This window comes from Rhipicephalus microplus, chromosome 5, assembly GCF_043290135.1.
Source record: "Rhipicephalus microplus isolate Deutch F79 chromosome 5, USDA_Rmic, whole genome shotgun sequence".
Lineage (NCBI taxonomy): Eukaryota > Metazoa > Arthropoda > Arachnida > Ixodida > Ixodidae > Rhipicephalus > Rhipicephalus microplus.
In genome coordinates this window covers 126,711,714-126,729,787 of record NC_134704.1, presented here as the reverse complement: position 1 = coordinate 126,729,787, position 18,074 = coordinate 126,711,714, and the positions used below count along the sequence as shown (strand labels likewise).

The 18,074-nt window shown below is 48.8% G+C and overlaps 5 non-coding genes across 5 annotated transcripts; all 5 read left to right on the top strand.

Annotated features, from left to right (window-relative positions):
- The first annotated feature begins 11,244 nt into the window (after positions 1 to 11,244).
- On the top strand, positions 11,245 to 11,316 carry TRNAK-UUU (transfer RNA lysine (anticodon UUU)). The gene has a single exon. It is a non-coding gene; the product is annotated as a tRNA-Lys (tRNA).
- A 2,117-nt stretch (positions 11,317 to 13,433) lies between these two features.
- Positions 13,434 to 13,505, top strand: TRNAK-UUU (transfer RNA lysine (anticodon UUU)). Its single transcript has one exon. It is a non-coding gene; the product is annotated as a tRNA-Lys (tRNA).
- A 1,434-nt stretch (positions 13,506 to 14,939) lies between these two features.
- Positions 14,940 to 15,011, top strand: TRNAK-UUU (transfer RNA lysine (anticodon UUU)). The gene has a single exon. It is a non-coding gene; the product is annotated as a tRNA-Lys (tRNA).
- A 1,296-nt stretch (positions 15,012 to 16,307) lies between these two features.
- On the top strand, positions 16,308 to 16,379 carry TRNAK-UUU (transfer RNA lysine (anticodon UUU)). The gene has a single exon. It is a non-coding gene; the product is annotated as a tRNA-Lys (tRNA).
- Positions 16,380 to 17,540: 1,161 nt separating this feature from the next.
- Positions 17,541 to 17,612, top strand: TRNAK-UUU (transfer RNA lysine (anticodon UUU)). The gene has a single exon. It is a non-coding gene; the product is annotated as a tRNA-Lys (tRNA).
- The last annotated feature ends 462 nt before the right edge of the window (positions 17,613 to 18,074 follow it).

Sequence of the window (18,074 nt, the reverse complement as noted above, 5' to 3'; positions counted from 1 at the left end):
TTTTCGGCGGTGATGAGAAACCGGAACGCCGTGACTCCTGCGTCAGTGCGTGGGCTGGACGAGGACGAGGGAACGCTGGCTGCTGGCGACACGTCGAAAAGCCCTACCAAATCGTGATGGTTTCGGCTTGAGGAGCGTGGACACGTCGGAGACGGGAGAACGCAGGCTGGTGGCGACGCGTCCGGGAACTAGGGTCGACCTAGTCAAGCAGCTGGGCGCACAGCTCGGGCCCGGAGCCCGACGGCTGTAGCTCGCCTGCCGGAACCGAAGTCCGCAGGCTCTGGAAAGGAGTTCAGGACCGGATGGCCACGGTCCTTTGGAGCGGGAACCCGACAGCAGGAGGCCCCGGCCGGTGGAAGTCCTGTAGGCTCGGGTCCGGAACCCAACGGCCCATCTTCAGCGCCCGGTCCGGTGACGACCTTCCGCTTGCACTGCCTGCCTCGAATTCCCCTTGCTCTGGTCTCCCCAGGCTCCTGCTTCAGCTCTGGCCCACTTGTCTCGTTCTCATTGGAGATACTACTGTTTCGTGGTGTCAAGCCATTGGGCCTTGAAATCTCCGTGTTCGCTGCCCATTGGATGTTTTACCTTTTGTTTACTTCACGTCCTGCCACGCATCCTCGTGCTTGACGCTCTTTAACGTCGTCATTCTTGTTTAAGCATCACCGCACGTGCACTCTGGTATTTCTCCTTTTGTTTTTTTTTTTTTTCCGTGACGCGCACTTTTCGAAGGCGCGCACTTTGAACGCGCACCACACATCACATACGCCCCCCTTTTATTCAAGTTTTTTTTTAAAAAGAAAAAAACTGCCGATGAGTGCGCGTTCTGCACTACGTCACAATTAAACCACATATTTGCACCACGCAGTTCAACACATCACCGGGCTACAGTTCGCTACATCGTCCAAATGTCCACACTTAAACTTTAGATTCACCCAATTGCATCTAAAAGTTCTGAAACCCGGAATAAACCTTTTTACTACAAAATCGACTATGGACAAAGCTACTTGTGTCCGCATCTAAAAGTCGAAGTCCAGAAAGAGCTACCGGTTTTCTAACCCTACACTCAGGTTATCGCGTCCCAAACCAGACGCACTGCCCTTCTCGCACGTTTCGAAAGTAACTGTGGCAAACATGCTTTTATGCACTTTCGCTGAAACGCGTGTCTGCGCCCCCGCCGGCCACATGAACGCTTACCGGTCACAGAGGAACAGGGCGCGGTCTCGAGCCGTCGGCGTCGACACGAAACGCACTGAGACACGAATGTCCAAATGCCACAATCTCTCACACAAATGCTTTCTTTTAATTCACCATCTAATGAACACAAGCTCGGGGTGCCCTCAGCAAGCCCAAACGCTCCGACAAGCGTGTGAGGTTCCTGGATTCTTGAGAAGGGATGCCGTTGTGCTCGGTCATTATACAGCTCATCTTGAGTGGACTTAATTATAGGTTCAAAACCAATCACGTTCTCAGGTTCAAGACCCTGTCTGGCATTCTCCATACCTACTATCGAGCCCACCTCCGATTCGATACTGTTTATTTTGAAGAGTGCTTCAGCACTCCCATCGTGTTTTCTCGGACAAATAGCAGTTACGCTATCCTGTGAACTAGAATCCCCTCTCTCTCTGAGTGAGATATACGTATGGTCTAGGACCATTGACGTGGTGCCTGCTGCTACCTCTGTCGGTACAAAACAATCAGTGGCCACTATATCAGAGCCTTCATGGCATTCGCTGCCATCTTCCCAATGACGTTCTAGCGCTCCTTCCATGGAGCTATTGAGAGGTAGCCCTACCCCTTCCCGAAATGTGCTCGGCCTTTGAGACGTTCTGATACACACCTCATTCTGAATGGAACTTCTTTGTTCCCTGCTATCGAAGCTTTGCTCCACCACATTTTCCACAGCTTCTAGGTCGCCCATATCCAGGCGCTCTTCTTCATAGGTGCTTGGCCTCTCAGAGGTCCCCAAGCAGCTAACGGAAGTAATATGTTCCCAGCCAGAGAAGCTTTCCGTCGCTTCAACAAACTCCTCATGACTCCTGCCTTCTTGGCTGTCCACCTCTCTGCCTTCCTCTATCTGAGCTTCTCGCTCCGAAGTAAGGCTGTCGCGAGGCTCGAGGCCAACCTTGCAGGAATCGACTTCCCTCCAGCAAACGCTGCTATCGGAGCAAACATTCACCGCTTGCTCGACCTTCTGCATCGCCAGCTGCCCCCTTTTCGCCATCGCAAGCTCGAGTCGCCGCTCGAAGTCCACCCTCTCTAATTGGAGCTGCTGCTTCAGTATGCGTGTCTGACGCTCTAGCAACACTTTATTTTCACGCGTTACGCGCTCTAGCTCCTCCTTCTTAGCTCTAAGCACCAATTCAAGCTTTTCCTTCGCCGCCTTTCGTTCTGCAGCCCGTTGCTCACGCTCCCTCTCCATCCGCTCCTCGTACCATACTCTAAACTCCGCTCCCGTCAGTCCCATTTTATCCGCCAACTCAATTAACTCCCACGTGTTCGTCATCGTGTTAACCGCGTCAAAAAATCTACTGGAAAAACAAACGACTTTGTCCTGTCGCTGCGGACGCCAATTTGTGATGCGGGGTTCTTGTTGCTGATTTGTTTTTCTCCCGGGCTGAGCCTCAGAGAGTTTTGTTAATAAGGACAAAGCCGTTCGGTTTCCAAGAAACACACAAAAAGTTTAATTGAAAAGTAAAAAGGCAAAGATTCCTCACAAAACAAAACACTTAATAAACAGTTGACTGGACATGACGAAACACATCTGTAAACACCCAACAAAAACGTTCAAAGTCAGTAACTAAACCTAACGTTCGAAAGGGGCTGAGTGATGGGAGTAGCGCAAGAGTATCGGTGCAGTCTCACCCACAAGTTGGTTTTCGGCGGTGATGAGAAACCGGAACGCCGTGACTCCTGCGTCAGTGCGTGGGCTGGACGAGGACGAGGGAACGCTGGCTGCTGGCGACACGTCGAAAAGCCCTACCAAATCGTGATGGTTTCGGCTTGAGGAGCGTGGACACGTCGGAGACGGGAGAACGCAGGCTGGTGGCGACGCGTCCGGGAACTAGGGTCGACCTAGTCAAGCAGCTGGGCGCACAGCTCGGGCCCGGAGCCCGACGGCTGTAGCTCGCCTGCCGGAACCGAAGTCCGCAGGCTCTGGAAAGGAGTTCAGGACCGGATGGCCACGGTCCTTTGGAGCGGGAACCCGACAGCAGGAGGCCCCGGCCGGTGGAAGTCCTGTAGGCTCGGGTCCGGAACCCAACGGCCCATCTTCAGCGCCCGGTCCGGTGACGACCTTCCGCTTGCACTGCCTGCCTCGAATTCCCCTTGCTCTGGTCTCCCCAGGCTCCTGCTTCAGCTCTGGCCCACTTGTCTCGTTCTCATTGGAGATACTACTGTTTCGTGGTGTCAAGCCATTGGGCCTTGAAATCTCCGTGTTCGCTGCCCATTGGATGTTTTACCTTTTGTTTACTTCACGTCCTGCCACGCATCCTCGTGCTTGACGCTCTTTAACGTCGTCATTCTTGTTTAAGCATCACCGCACGTGCACTCTGGTATTTCTCCTTTTGTTTTTTTTTTCCGTGACGCGCACTTTTCGAAGGCGCGCACTTTGAACGCGCACCACACATCACAAACCCATAGTCCATGGATCAAAGTCTAGCTCTACTAACTTTATCTTCTTATGCATTAGTGTGCAGTTCCTTACTGCATATTTTATCACGTAACCAGGGTGCAAAAGGCTGGTGCAGTAGAAGCGTGCTGGGCCCATAATCCAGAGGTCCATGGATCGAAACCACGCTGTGCTAATTTTATTCTCTTTTGCATTAGTGTGCACTTTCTTACTGCACATTTTCTCAGGTTACCTGAGTGCAGCAGGGTGGTGCAGTGGAAGCGTTATGGGCCCGTAACCCGGAGGTCCGTGGATCGAAACTACGCTCTGCTAATTTTATTTTCTTTTGCATTAGTGCGCAGTTTCTTCCTGCACATTTTCTCACGTAAGTATAGTGCAGCAGAGTGGCGCAGTGGAAGCGCGCTGGGCCCATAACCAAGAGGGCCGTGGATCGAAACCACGCTCTGTTAAATTTATATTATTTTGCATTGGTGCGCATTATCTTACTGCACATTTTTCCACGTAACTGGAAATCAGCAGAGTGGCGCAGTGAAAGCGTGCTGGGACCATATGCCAGAGGTCCGCGCATCGAAATCACGCCCTGCTAACTTTATTTTCTTTTGCAATAGCGCGCACTTCCTTACTGCACGTTTTCTCACGTAACTTACGTGCAGCTGAGGAGCGCAGTGGAAGCGTCCTGGGCCCATAACCCAGAGATCCGTGGAGCGAAACCACGCTCTACCAATTTTACATTCTTTTGCATTGGTGCGCACTTACTTACTGCTCATTTTCACAAGTATCTGGAGTGCAGCAGAGTGGCGCAGTGGGTGTGTGCTGGGCCCATAAGCCAAAGGTCCGTGGATCAAAACCATGCTCTACTAATTTTATGTTCTTTTGCATTAGTGCGCAGTTCCTTACTGCACATTTTCTAACGTAACTAGAGTGCAGCAGAGTGGCGCAGTGGAAGCGTGCTGTGCCCATATTCCAGAGTTCCTTGGATCGAAACCACGCTCTGCTGAGTTTATATACTTTTGCATTAGAGCGCAGTTTCTTACTGCACAATTTCGCACGTAACTAGAGTGCAGCAGAGTGGCGCAGTGGAAGCGTGCTGGGCCCATAACCAAGAGGTCTATGTATCGAAACCACGCTCTGTTAATTTTATATTCTTTTGCATTGGTGCGCACTTTCTTACTGCACATTTTCCCACGTAACTTGAATGCAGCAGAGTGGCACAGTGGAAGCGTGCTGGGCCCATGACCCACATATCCGTGGAGGAAAACCACGCTCTGCTAAATTTATTTTACTTTGCGTTAGTGTGCACTTTCTTACTGCACATTTTACCACGTAACTAGAATGGAGCACAGTGGTGCAGTGGAAGCGTGCTTGGCCCATAACCCAGAGGTCCGTGATTCTAGACCACGCTCTGCTAATTTTATATTCTTTTGCATTAGTGCAGAGTTTCTTACTGCACATTTTTTCACGTAACCAGAGTGCAGCAGGGTGGCGCAGTAGAGGCGTGCTGGGCCCATAATCCAGAGGTCCGTGGATCGAAACCACGCTGTGGTAATTTTATTCTCTTTTGCATTAGTGCGCACTTTCTTACTGCACATTTTCTCACGTTACCAGTGTGCAGCAGGGTGGTGCAGTGGAAGCGCGCTGGGCCTTTAATCCAGAGGTCCGTGGATCGAAACAGCGCTGTGCTAATTTTATTCTCTTTTGCATTAGTGCGCACTTTCTTACTGCGCATTTTCTCACGTTACCAGTGTGCAGCAGGGTGGTGCAGTGGAAGCGCGCTGGGCCTTTAATCCAGAGGTCCGTGGATCGAAACCGTGCCCTGCTAACCTTATTTTCTTTTGCAATAGTGCGCACTTTCTTACTGCACATTTTCCCTCGTAACTGGTATGCAGCAGAGTGGCGCAGTGGAAGCGTGCTGGGCCCATAACCCAGAGGTCCGTGGATCGAAACCACGCTCTGCTAATATTATATTCTTTTGCATTAGTGCGCAATTTCTTACTGCAGACTTTCTCACGTATCTAGAGTGCACAAGAGTGGCGCAGTGGAAGCGTGCTGGGCCTATAACCCAGAGGCCCGTGGATCAAAACCATGCTCTACTAATTTTATGTTCTTTTGCATTAGTGCGCAGTTCCTTACTGCACATTTTCTAACGTAACTAGAGTGCAGCAGAGTGGCGCAGTGGAAGCGTGCTGTGCCCATATTCCAGAGTTCCTTGGATCGAAACTACGCTCTGCTGAGTTTATATACTTTTGCATTACAGCGCAGTTTTTTACTGCACATTTTCTCACGTAACTAGAGTGCAGCAGAGTGGCACAGTGGAAGCATGCTGGGCCCGCATTCCAGAGTTCCTTGGATCAAAACCATGCTCTGCTAACTTTATAATTTTTGGCATTAGTGCACACTTTCTTACTGCACATTTTCTCACGTCACAACAGTGCAGCAGAGTGGCGCAGTGGAAGCGTGCTGGGCGCTTAACCCACAGGGCCGTTGATCGAAACCACGTTCTGCTAAATTTATTTTCTTTTGCATTAGTGCGCATTTTCTGCACATTTTTCCAAGTAATTTGAATGCAGCAGTGTGGCGCAGTGTAAGCGTGCTGGGCCTATAACCCATACCCCATGGATCAAAGCCTAGCTCTACTAAATGTATGTTCTTTTGCATTAGTGCGCTGTTACTTACTGCATATTTTGTCGCGTAACTAGAGTGCAGCAGAGTGGTGCAGTGGAAGCGTGCTTGGCCCATAACCCAGAGGTCCGTGAATCTAGACCACGCTCTGCTAATTTTATATTCTTTTGCATTAGTGCGCACTTTCTTACTGCACATTTTCTCAGGTTACCAGAGTGCAGCAGGGTGGTGCAGTGGAAGCGTTATGGGCCCGTAACCCGGAGGTCCGTGGATCGAAACTACGCTCTGCTAATTTCATTTCCTTTTGCATTAGTGTGCAGTTTCTTACTGCACATTTTCTCACCTTACCAGAGTGCAGCAGGGTGGCGCAGTGGATGCGTGCTGGGCCTTTAATCTAGAGGTCCGTGGATCGAAACCACGCTCTGCTAATTTTATAACCTTTTGCATTAGAGCACACTTTCTTACTGTACAATTTCTCACGTAACTAGAATGCAGCAGAGTGGCGCAGTGGAACCGTGATGGGACCATATCCCAGAGGTCCGTGGATCGAAACCACGCCCTGCAAACTTTATTTTCTTTTGCAATAGTGCGCACATTTTTACTGCAAATTTTCCCACGTAACTGGAATGCAGCAGCGTGGCGCAGTGGAAGCGTGCTGGGCCCATAACCCAGAGTTCCGTGGAGCCAAACCACGCTCTGCTAATTTTATTCTCTTTTGCATTAGTGCGCACTTTCTTACTGCACATTTTTTCATGTAACCAGAGTGCAGCAGGGTGGCGCAGTAGAAGCGTGCTGGGCCCATAATCCAGAGGTCCGTGGATCGAAACCACGCTGTGCTAATTTTATTCTCTTTTGCATTAGTGCGCACTTTCTTACTGCACATTTTCTCACGTTACCAGTGTGCAGCAGGGTGGCGCAGTGGAAGCGCGCTGGGCCTTTAATCCAGAGGTCCTTGGATCGAAACAGCGCTGTGCTAATTTTATTCTCTTTTGCATTAGTGCGCACTTTCTCACTGCACATTTTCTCACGTTACCAGTGTGCAGCATGGTGGCGCAGTGGAAGCGCGCTGGGCCTTTAATCCAGAGGTCCGTGGATCGAAACCGCGCCCTGCTAATATTATATTCTTTTGCATTAGTGCGCAATTTCTTACTGCACACTTCCTCGCGTATCTAGAGTGCACAAGAGTGGCGCAGTGGAAGCGTGCTGGGCCTATAACCCAGAGGCCCGTGGATCAAAACCATGCTCTACTAATTTTATGTTCTTTTGCATTAGTGCGCACTTTCTTACTGCACATTTTCTCACGTTACCAGTGTGCAGAATGGTGGCGCAGTGGAAGCGCGCTGGGCCTTTAATCCAGAGGTCCGTGGATCGAAACCACGCTCTGCTAATTTTATAATTATTTGCATTAGTGCACACTTTTAACTGCACATTTTCTCACGTAATTAGAGTGGAGAAGAGTGGCGCAGTGGACGCGTGCTGGGCCCATAACCGAGTTCCGTGGAGCAAAAGCAGGCTCTTCTAAATTTATTTTCTTTTGCATTAGTGCGCACTTTCTTACTGCACATTTTCCAAGTCACTAGAATGCAGCAGCGTGGTGCAGTGGAAGCGTGCTGGGCACATAACCTATAGGTCCGTGGATCAAAACCACGCTCTGCTACCTTTATATAATTTTGCATTAGTGCACAATTTCTTACTGCACATTTTCCCACGTAACTAGAATGCAGCAGAGTGGCGCAGTGGAAGAGTCCTGGGTCCATAACCCACAGGTCCGTGGATCGAAACCACGCGCTGCTAAATTTATTTATTTTGCGTTAGTGTGCACTTTCTTACTGCACAATTTACCACGTAACTAGAATGCAGCATAGTGGTGCAGTGGAAGCGTGCTTGGTCCATAACCCAGAGGTCCGTGAATCTAGACCACGCTCTGCTAATTTTATAATAATTTGCATTAGTCTACACTTTTAACTGCACATTTTCTCACGTAATTAGAGTGGAGAAGAGTGGCGCAGTGGACGCGTGCTGGGCCCATAACCGAGTTCCGTGGAGCGAAACCACGCTCTGCTAATTTTATTTTATTCTGCATTAGTGTGCACTTTCCTAGTGCACATTTTTCCACGTAACTAAAATGCAGCAGAGTGGCGCAGTGAAAGCGTGCTGGGACCATACCCCAGAGGTCCGTGGATCAAAACCACGTCCTGCTAACTTTATTTTCTTTTGCAACAGTCCACACTTTCTTACTGCACGTTTTCTCATGTCACAAGAGTGCAGCAGAGTGGCGCAGTGGAAGCGTGCTGGGCCCATAACCCACAGGGCTGTGGATCGAAACCACGTTCTGCTAAATTTATTTTCTTTTGCATTAGTGCGCACTTTCTGCACTATTTTCCAAGTAACTTGAATGCAGCAGTGTTGCGCAGTGGAAGCGTGCTGGGCCCATTATCCAGAGGTCCGTGGATCGAAACCACGCTGTGCAAATTTTATTCTCTTTTGCATTAGTGCGCACTTTCTTACTGCACATTTTCTCACGTTACCAGAGTGCAGCAGGGTGGCGCAGTGGATGCGTGCTGGGCCTTTAATCCAGTGGTCCGTGGATCGAAACCACGCCCTGCTAATTTTATAATCTTTTGCATTAGTGCACCCTTTCTTACTGTACATTTTCTCACGTAACTAGAGTGGAGAAGAGTGGCGCAGTGGACGCGTGCTGGGCCCATAACCCAGACCCGTGGATCAAAACCATGCTCTACTAAATTTATGTTCTTTTGCATTAGTGCGCAGTTCCTTACTGCACAATTTCTAACGTAACTAGAGTGCAGCATAGTGGCGCAGTGGAAGCGTGCTGTGCCCATATTCCAGAGTTCCTTGGATCGAAACCACGCTCTGCTGAGTTTATATACTTTTGCATTAGAGCGCAGTTTCTTACTGTACATTTTCTCACGTAACTAGAGTGGAGAAGAGTGGCGCAGTGGACGCGTGCTGGGCCCATAACCCAGAGTTCCGCGGAGCGAAACCACGCTCTGCTAAATTCATTTCATTTTGCATTAGCGTGCACTTTCTTAGTGCACATTTTCCTACGTAACTAGAATGCAGCAGAGTGGCGCAGTGGAACCGTGATGGGACCATATCCCAGAGGTCCGTGGATCGAAACCACGCCCTGCTAACTTTATTTTCTTTTGCAATAGCGCGCACTTTCTTACTGCACGTTTTCTCACGTAACTTACGAGCAGCAGAGTGGCGCAGTGAAGCGTGCTGGGCCCATAACCCAGAGGTCGGTGGATCGAAACCACGCTCTGCTGAGTTTATATACTTTTGCATTAGAGCGCAGTTTCTTACTGCACAATTTCTCACGTAACTAGAGTGCAGCAGAGTTGCGCAGTGGAAACGTGCTGGGCCCATAACCAAGAGGTCCATGGATTGAAACCACGCTCTGTAAATTTTATATTCTTTTGCATTGGTGCGAACTTTCTTACTGCACATTTTCCCACGTAACGTGAATGCAGCAGAGTGGCACAGTGGAAGCGTGCTGGGCCCATGACCCACATGTCCGTGGAGCGAAACCACGCTCTGCTAAATTTATTTTACTTTGCGTTAGTGTGCACTTTCTTACTGCACATTTTACCACGTAACTAGAATGCAGCAGAGTGGTGCAGTGGAAGCGTGCTTGGCCCATAACCCAGAGGTCCGTGAATCTAGACCACGCTCTGCTAATTTTATATTCTTTTGCATTACTGCACAGTTTCTTACTGCACATTTTTTCACGTAACCAGAGTGCAGCAGGGTGGCGCAGTAGAAGCGTGCTGGGCCCATAATCCAGAGGTCCGTGCATCGAAACCACGCTGTGCTAATTTTATTCTCTTTTGCATTAGTGCGCACTTTCTTACTGCACATTTTCTCACGTTACTAGTGTGCAGCAGGGTGGCGCAGTGGAAGTGCGCTGGGCCTTTCTTCCAGAGGTCCGTGGATCGAAACAGCGCTGTGCTAATTTTATTCTCTTTTGCATTAGTGCGCACTTTCTTACTGCACATTTTCTCACGTTACCAGTGTGCAGCAGGGTGGCGCAGTGGAAGCGCGCTGGGCCCATAACCCTGAGGTCCGTGAATCGAAACCCCGCTCTGCTAATTTTTTATTCTTTTGCATTAGTGCGCAATTTCTTTCTGCACACTTTCTCACGTATCTAGAGTGCACAAGAGTGGCGCAGTGGAAGCGTGCTGGGCCTATAACCCAGACCCGTGGATCAAAACCATGCTCTACTAAATTTATGTTCTTTTGCATTAGTGCGCAGTTCCTTACTGCACAATTTCTAACGTAACTAGAGTGCAGCATAGTGGCGCAGTGGAAGCGTGCTGTGCCCATATTCCAGAGTTCCTTGGATCGAAACCACGCTCTGCTGAGTTTATATACTTTTGCATTAGAGCGCAGTTTCTTACTGCACAATTTCTCACGTAACTAGAGTGCAGCAGAGTTGCGCAGTGGAAACGTGCTGGGCCCATAACCAAGAGGTCCATGGATCGAAACCACGCTCTGTAAATTTTATATTCTTTTGCATTGGTGCGAACTTTCTTACTGCACATTTTCCCACGTAACGTAAATGCAGCAGAGTGGCACAGTGGAAGCGTGCTGGGCCCATGACCCACATGTCCGTGGAGCGAAACCACGCTCTGCTAAATTTATTTTACTTTGCGTTAGTGTGCACTTTCTTACTGCACATTTTACCACGTAACTAGAATGCAGCAGAGTGGTGCAGTGGAAGCGTGCTTGGCCCATAACCCAGAGGTCCGTGAATCTAGACCACGCTCTGCTAATTTTATATTCTTTTGCATTACTGCACAGTTTCTTACTGCACATTTTTTCACGTAACCAGAGTGCAGCAGGGTGGCGCAGTAGAAGCGTGCTGGGCCCATAATCCAGAGGTGCGTGGATCGAAACCACGCTGTGCTAATTTTATTCTCTTTTGCATTAGTGCGCACTTTCTTACTGCACATTTTCTCACGTTACCAGTGTGCAGCAGGGTGGCGCAGTGGAAGCGCGCTGGGCCTTTAATCCAGAGGTCCGTGGATCGAAACCGCGCCCTGCTAACTTTATTTTCTTTTGCAATAGCGCACACTTTCTTACTGCACGTTTTCTCACGTAACTTACGTGCAGCAGAGTGGCGCAGTGAAAGTGTGCTGGGCCCATAACCCTGAGGTCCGTGAATCGAAATCCCGCTCTGCTAATTTTATATTCTTTTGCATTAGTTCGCAATTTCTTTCTGCACACTTTCTCACGTATCTAGAGTGCACAAGAGTGGCGCAGTGGAAGCGTGCTGGGCCTATAACCCAGACCCGTGGATCAAAATCATGCTCTACTAAATTTATGTTCTTTTGCATTAGTGCGCAGTTCCTTACTGCACATTTTCTAACGTAACTAGAGTGCAGCATAGTGGCGCAGTGGAAGCGTGCTGTGCCCATATTCCAGAGTTCCTTGGATCGAAACCACGCTCTGCTGAGTTTATATACTTTTGCATTAGAGCGCAGTTTCTTACTGCACAATTTCTCACGTAACCAGAGTGCAGCAGAGTGGCGCAGTGGAAGCGTGCTGGGCCCATAACCAAGAGGTCCATGGATCGAAACCACGCTCTGTTAATTTTATATTCTTTTGCATTGGTGCGCACTTTCTTACTGCACATTTTCCCACGTAACTTGAATGCAGCAGAGTGGCACAGTGGAAGCGTGCTGGGCCCATGACCCACATGTCCGTGGAGCGAAACCACGCTCTGCTAAATTTATTTTACTTTGCGTTAGTGTGCACTTTCTTACTGCACATTTTACCACGTAACTAGAATGCAGCAGAGTGGTGCAGTGGAAGCGTGCTTGGCCCATAACCCAGAGGTCCGTGATTCTAGACCACGCTCTGCTAATTTTATATTCTTTTGCATTAGTGCACAGTTTCTTACTGCACATTTTTTCACGTAACCAGAGTGCAGCAGGGTGGCGCAGTAGAAGCGTGCTGGGCCCATAATCCAGAGGTGCGTGGATCAAAACCATGCTCTACTAATTTTATGTTCTTTTGCATTAGTGCGCAGTTCCTTACTGCACATTTTCTAACGTAACTAGAGTGCAGCAGAGTGGCGAAGTGGAAGCGTGCTGTGCCCATATTCCGGAGTTCCTTGGATCGAAACCACGCTCTGCTGAGTTTATATACTTTTGCATTATAGCGCAGTTTCTTACTGCACATTTTCTCACGTAACTAGAGTGCAGCAGAGTGGCCATTTGGAAGCGTGCTTTGCCCATAACCAAGAGGTCCATGGATCGAAACCGCGCTCTGTTAATTTTATATTCTTTTGCATTGGTGCGCACTTTCTTACTGCACATTTTCTCACATAACGTGAATGCAGCAGAGTGGCACAGTGGAAGCGCGCTGGGCCCATGACCCACAGGTCCGTGGATCGAAACCACGTTCTGCTAAATTTATTTTCTTTTGCATTAGTGCGCACTTTCTTTCTGCACATTTTTCCACGTAGCTTGAATGCAGCAGAGTGGCGCAGTGGAAGCGTGCTGGGCCTATAACCCATAGCCCATGGATCAAAGCCTAGCTCTACTAATTTTATGTTGTTTTGCATTAGTGCGCAGTTCCTTACTGCATATTTTGTCGCGTAACTAGAGTGCCGCAGAGTGGCGCAGTGGAAGCGTGCAGGGCCCATAACCCAGAGTTCCGTGGAGCGAAACCACGCTCTGCTAATTTTATTTTATTTTGCGTTAGGGTGCACTTTCTTACTGCACATTTTACCACGTAACTAGAATGCAGCAGAGTGGTGCAGTGGAAGCGTGCTTGGCCCATAACCCAGAGGTTTGTGAATCTAGACCAGGCTCTGCTAAATTTATATTCTTTTGCATTAGTGCACAGTTTCTTACTGCACATTTTATCACGTAACCAGAGTGCACAAGAGTAGTGCAGTGGAAGCGTGCTGGGCCCATAACCCAGAGTTCCGTGGAGCGAAACCACGCTCTGCTAAATTTATTTTCTTTTGCATTAGTGCGCACTTTCTTACTGCACATTTTTTCACGTAACCAGAGTGCAGCAGGGTGGCGCAGTAGAAGCGTGCTGGGCCCATAATCCAGAGGTCCGTGGATCGAAACCACGCTGTGCTAGTTTTATTCTCTTTTGCATTAGTGCGCACTTTCTTACTGCACACTTTCTCACGTTACCAGAGTGCAGCAGGGTGGCGCAGTGGAAGCGCGCTGGGCCTTTAATCCAGAGGTCCGTGGATCGAAACCGCGCCCTGCTAACTTTATTTTCTTTTGCAATAGCGCACACTTTCTTACTGCACGTTTTCTCACGTAACTTACGTGCAGCAGAGTAGCGCAGTGGAAGCGTGCTGGGCCCATAAACCTGAGGTCCTTGAATCGAAACCCCGCTCTGCTAATTTTATATTCTTTTGCATTAGTGCGCAACTTTTTACTGCAAACTTTATCACGTGTATAGATTGCCCAAGAGTAGTGCAGTGGAAGCGTGCTGGGCCTATAACCCATAGCCCATGGATCAAAGCCTAGCTCTACTAATTTTATGTTGTTTTGCATTAGTGCGCAGTTCCTTACTGCATATTTTGTCGCGTAACTAGAGTGCCGCAGAGTGGCGCAGTGGAAGCGTGCAGGGCCCATAACCCAGAGTTCCGTGGAGCGAAACCACGCTCTGCTAATTTTATTTTATTTTGCGTTAGGGTGCACTTTCTTACTGCACATTTTACCACGTAACTAGAATGCAGCAGAGTGGTGCAGTGGAAGCGTGCTTGGCCCATAACCCAGAGGTTTGTGAATCTAGACCAGGCTCTGCTAAATTTATATTCTTTTGCATTAGTGCGCAATTTCTTACTGCACACTTTCTCACGTATCTAGAGTGCACAAGAGTGGCGCAGTGGAAGCGTGCTGGGCCTATAACCCAGAGGCCCGTGGATCAAAACCATGCTCTACTAATTTTATGTTCTTTTGCATTAGTGCGCAGTTCCTTACTGCACATTTTCTATCGTAACTAGAGTGCAGCAGAGTGGCGCAGTGGAAGCGTGCTGTGCCCATATTCCAGAGTTCCTTGGATCGAAACCATGCTCTGCTGAGTTTATATACTTTTGCAATAGAGTGCAGTTTCTTACTGTGCATTTTCTCACGTAACTAGAGTGCAGCAGAGTGGCGCAGTGGAAACGTGCTGGGCCCATAACCAAGAGGTCCATGGATCGAAACCACGTTCTGTTAATTTTATATTCTTTTGCATTGGTGCGCACTTTCTTACTGCACATTTTCCCACGTAACTTGAATGCAGCAGAGTGGCACAGTGGAATCGTGCTGATCCCATGACCCACATGTCCGTGGAGCGAAACCACGCTCTGCTAAATTTATTTTACTTTGCGTTAGTGTGCACTTTCTTACTGCACATTTTACCACGTAACTAGAATGCAGCAGAGTGGTGCAGTGAAAGCGTGCTTGGCCCATAACCCAGAGGTCCGTGAATCTAGACCACGCTCTTCTAATTTTATATTCTTTTGCATTAGTGCACAGTTTCTTACTGCACATTTTTTCACGTAACCAGAGTGCAGCAGGGTGGCGCAGTAGAAGCGTGCTGGGCCCATAATCCAGAGGTGCGTGGATCGAAACCACGCTGTGCTAATTTTATTCTCTTTTGCATTAGTGCGCACTTTCTTACTGCACATTTTCTCACGTTACCAGTGTGCGGCAGGGTGGCGCAGTGGAAGCGCGCTGGGCCTTTAATCCAGAGGTCCGTGGATCGAAACCGCGCCCTGCTAACTTTATTTTCTTTTGCAACAGTGCGCACTTTCTTACTGCATATTTTCCCACGTAACTGGTATGCAGCAGAGTGGCGCAGTGAAAGTGTGCTGGGCCCATAGCCCTGAGGTCCGTGAATCGAAACCCCGCTCTGCTAATTTTATATTCTTTTGCATTAGTGCGCAATTTCTTACTGCACACTTTCTCACGTATCTAGAGTGCACAAGAGTGGCGCAGTGGAAGCGTGCTGGGCCTATAACCCAGACCCGTGGATCAAAACCATGCTCTACTAAATTTATGTTCTTTTGCATTAGTGCGCAGTTCCTTACTGCACATTTTCTAACGTAACTAGAGTGCCGCAGAGTGGCGAAGTGGAAGCGTGCTGTGCACATATTCCAGAGTTCCTTGCATCGAAACCACGCTCTGCTAAGTTATTATACTTTTGCATTATAGCGCAGTTTCTTACTGCACGTTTTCTCACGTAACTTACGAGCAGCAGAGTGGCGCAGTGGAAGCGTGCTGGGCCCATAACCCAGAGGTCCGTGGGTGAAAACCATGCTCTGCTGAGTTTATATACTTTTGCATTAGAGCGCAGTTTCTTACTGCACAATTTCTCACATAACTAGAGTGCAGCAGAGTGGCGCCGTGGAAGCGTGCTGGGCCCATAACCAAGAGGTCCATGGATCGAAACCACGCTCTGTTAATTTTATATTCTTTTGAATTGGTGCGCACTTTCTTACTGCACATTTTCCCACGTAACTTGAATGCAGCAGAGTGGCACAGTGGAAGCGTGCTGGGCCCATGACCCACATGTCCGTGGAGCGAAACCACGCTCTGCTAAATTTATTTTACTTTGCGATAGTGTGCACTTTGTTACTGCACATTTTACCACGTAACTAGCATGCAGCAGAGTGGTGCAGTGGAAGCGTGCTTGGCCCATAACCCAGAGGTCCGTGAATCTAGACTACGCTCTGCTAATTTTATATTCTTTTGCATTAGTGCACAGTTTCTTACTGCACAATTTTTCACGTAACCAGAGTGCAGCAGGGTGGCGCAGTAGAAGCGTGCTGGGCCCATAATCCAGAGGTCCGTGGATCGAAACCACGCTGTGCTAATTTTATTCTCTTTTGCATTAGTGCGCACTTTCTTACTGCACATTTTCTCACGTTACTAGTGTGCAGCAGGGTGGCGCAGTGGAAGCGCGCTGGGCCTTTAATCCAGAGGTTTTTGGATCGAAACAGCGCTGTGCTAATTTTATTCTCTTTTGCATTAGTGCGCACTTTCTTACTGCACATTTTCTCACGATACCAGTGTGCAGCAGGGTGGCGCAGTGGAAGCGCGCTGGGCCTTTAATCCAGAGGTCCGTGGATCGAAACCGCGCCCTGCTAACTTTATTTTCTTTTGCAACAGTGCGCACTTTCTTACTGCACATTTTCCCACGTAACTGGTATGCAGCAGAGTGGCGCAGTGGAAGCGTGCTGGGCCCATAACCCATAGGTCCGTGGATCGAAACCATGCTCTGCTAATATTATATTCTTTTGCATTAGTGCGCAATTTCTTACTGCACACTTTCTCACGTATCTAGAGTGCACAAGAGTGGCGCAGTGGAAGCGTGCTGGGCCTATAACCCAGAGGCCCGTGGATCAAAACCATGCTCTACTAATTTTATGTTCTTTTGCATTAGTGCTCAGTTCCTTACTGCAGATTTTCTATCGTAACTAGAGTGCAGCAGAGTGGCGCAGTGGAAGCGTGCTGGGCCTCTAACCCAGAGGCCCGGGGATCAAAACCATGCTCTACTAATTTTATGTTCTTTTGCATTAGTGCTCAGTTCCTTACTGCACATTTTCTATCGTAACTAGAGTGCAGCAGAGTGGCGCAGTGGAAGCGTGCTGTGCCCATATTCCAGAGTTCCTTGGATCGAAACCATGCTCTGCTGAGTTTATATACTGTTGCATTAGAGCGCAGTTTCTTACTGCGCATTTTCTCACGTAACTAGAGTGCAGCAGAGTGGCGCAGTGGAAGCGTGCTGGGCCCATAACCAAGAGGTCCATGGATCCAAACCACGTTCTGTTAATTTTATATTCTTTTGCATTGGTGCGCACTTTCTTACTGCACATTTTCCCACGTAACTTGAATGCAGCAGAGTGGCACAGTGGAATCGTGCTGATCCCATGACCCACATGTCCGTGGAGCGAAACCACGCTCTGCTAAATTTATTTTACTTTGCGTTAGTGTGCACTTTCTTACTGCACATTTTACCACGTAACTAGAATGCAGCAGAGTGGTGCAGTGGAAGCGTGCTTGGCCCATAACCCAGAGGTCCGTGAATCTAGACCACGCTCTTCTAATTTTATATTCTTTTGCATTAGTGCACAGTTTCTTACTGCACATTTTTTCACGTAACCAGAGTGCAGCAGGGTGGCGCAGTAGAAGCGTGCTGGGCCCATAATCCAGAGGTGCGTGGATCGAAACCACGCTGTGCTAATTTTATTCTCTTTTGCATTAGTGCGCACTTTCTTACTGCACATTTTCTCACGTTACCAGTGTGCGGCAGGGTGGCGCAGTGGAAGCGCGCTGGGCCTTTAATCCAGAGGTCCGTGGATCGAAACCGCGCCCTGCTAACTTTATTTTCTTTTGCAACAGTGCGCACTTTCTTACTGCACATTTTCCCACGTAACTGGTATGCAGCAGAGTGGCGCAGTGAAAGTGTGCTGGGCCCATAGCCCTGAGGTCCGTGAATCGAAACCCCGCTCTGCTAAATTTATTTTCTTTTGCATTAGTGCGCACTTTCTTACTGCACATTTTTTCACGTAACCAGAGTGCAGCAGGGTGGCGCAGTAGAAGCGTGCTGGGCCCATAATCCAGAGGTCCGTGGATCGAAACCACGCTGTGCTACTTTTATTCTCTTTTGCATTAGTGCACACTTTCTTACTGCACATTTTCTCACGTTACCAGAGTGCAGCAGGGTGGCGCAGTGGAAGCGCGGTGGGCCTTTAATCCAGAGGTCCGTGGATTGAAACCGCGCCCTGCTAACTTTATTTTCTTTTGCAATAGCGCACACTTTCTTACTGCAAGTTTTGTCA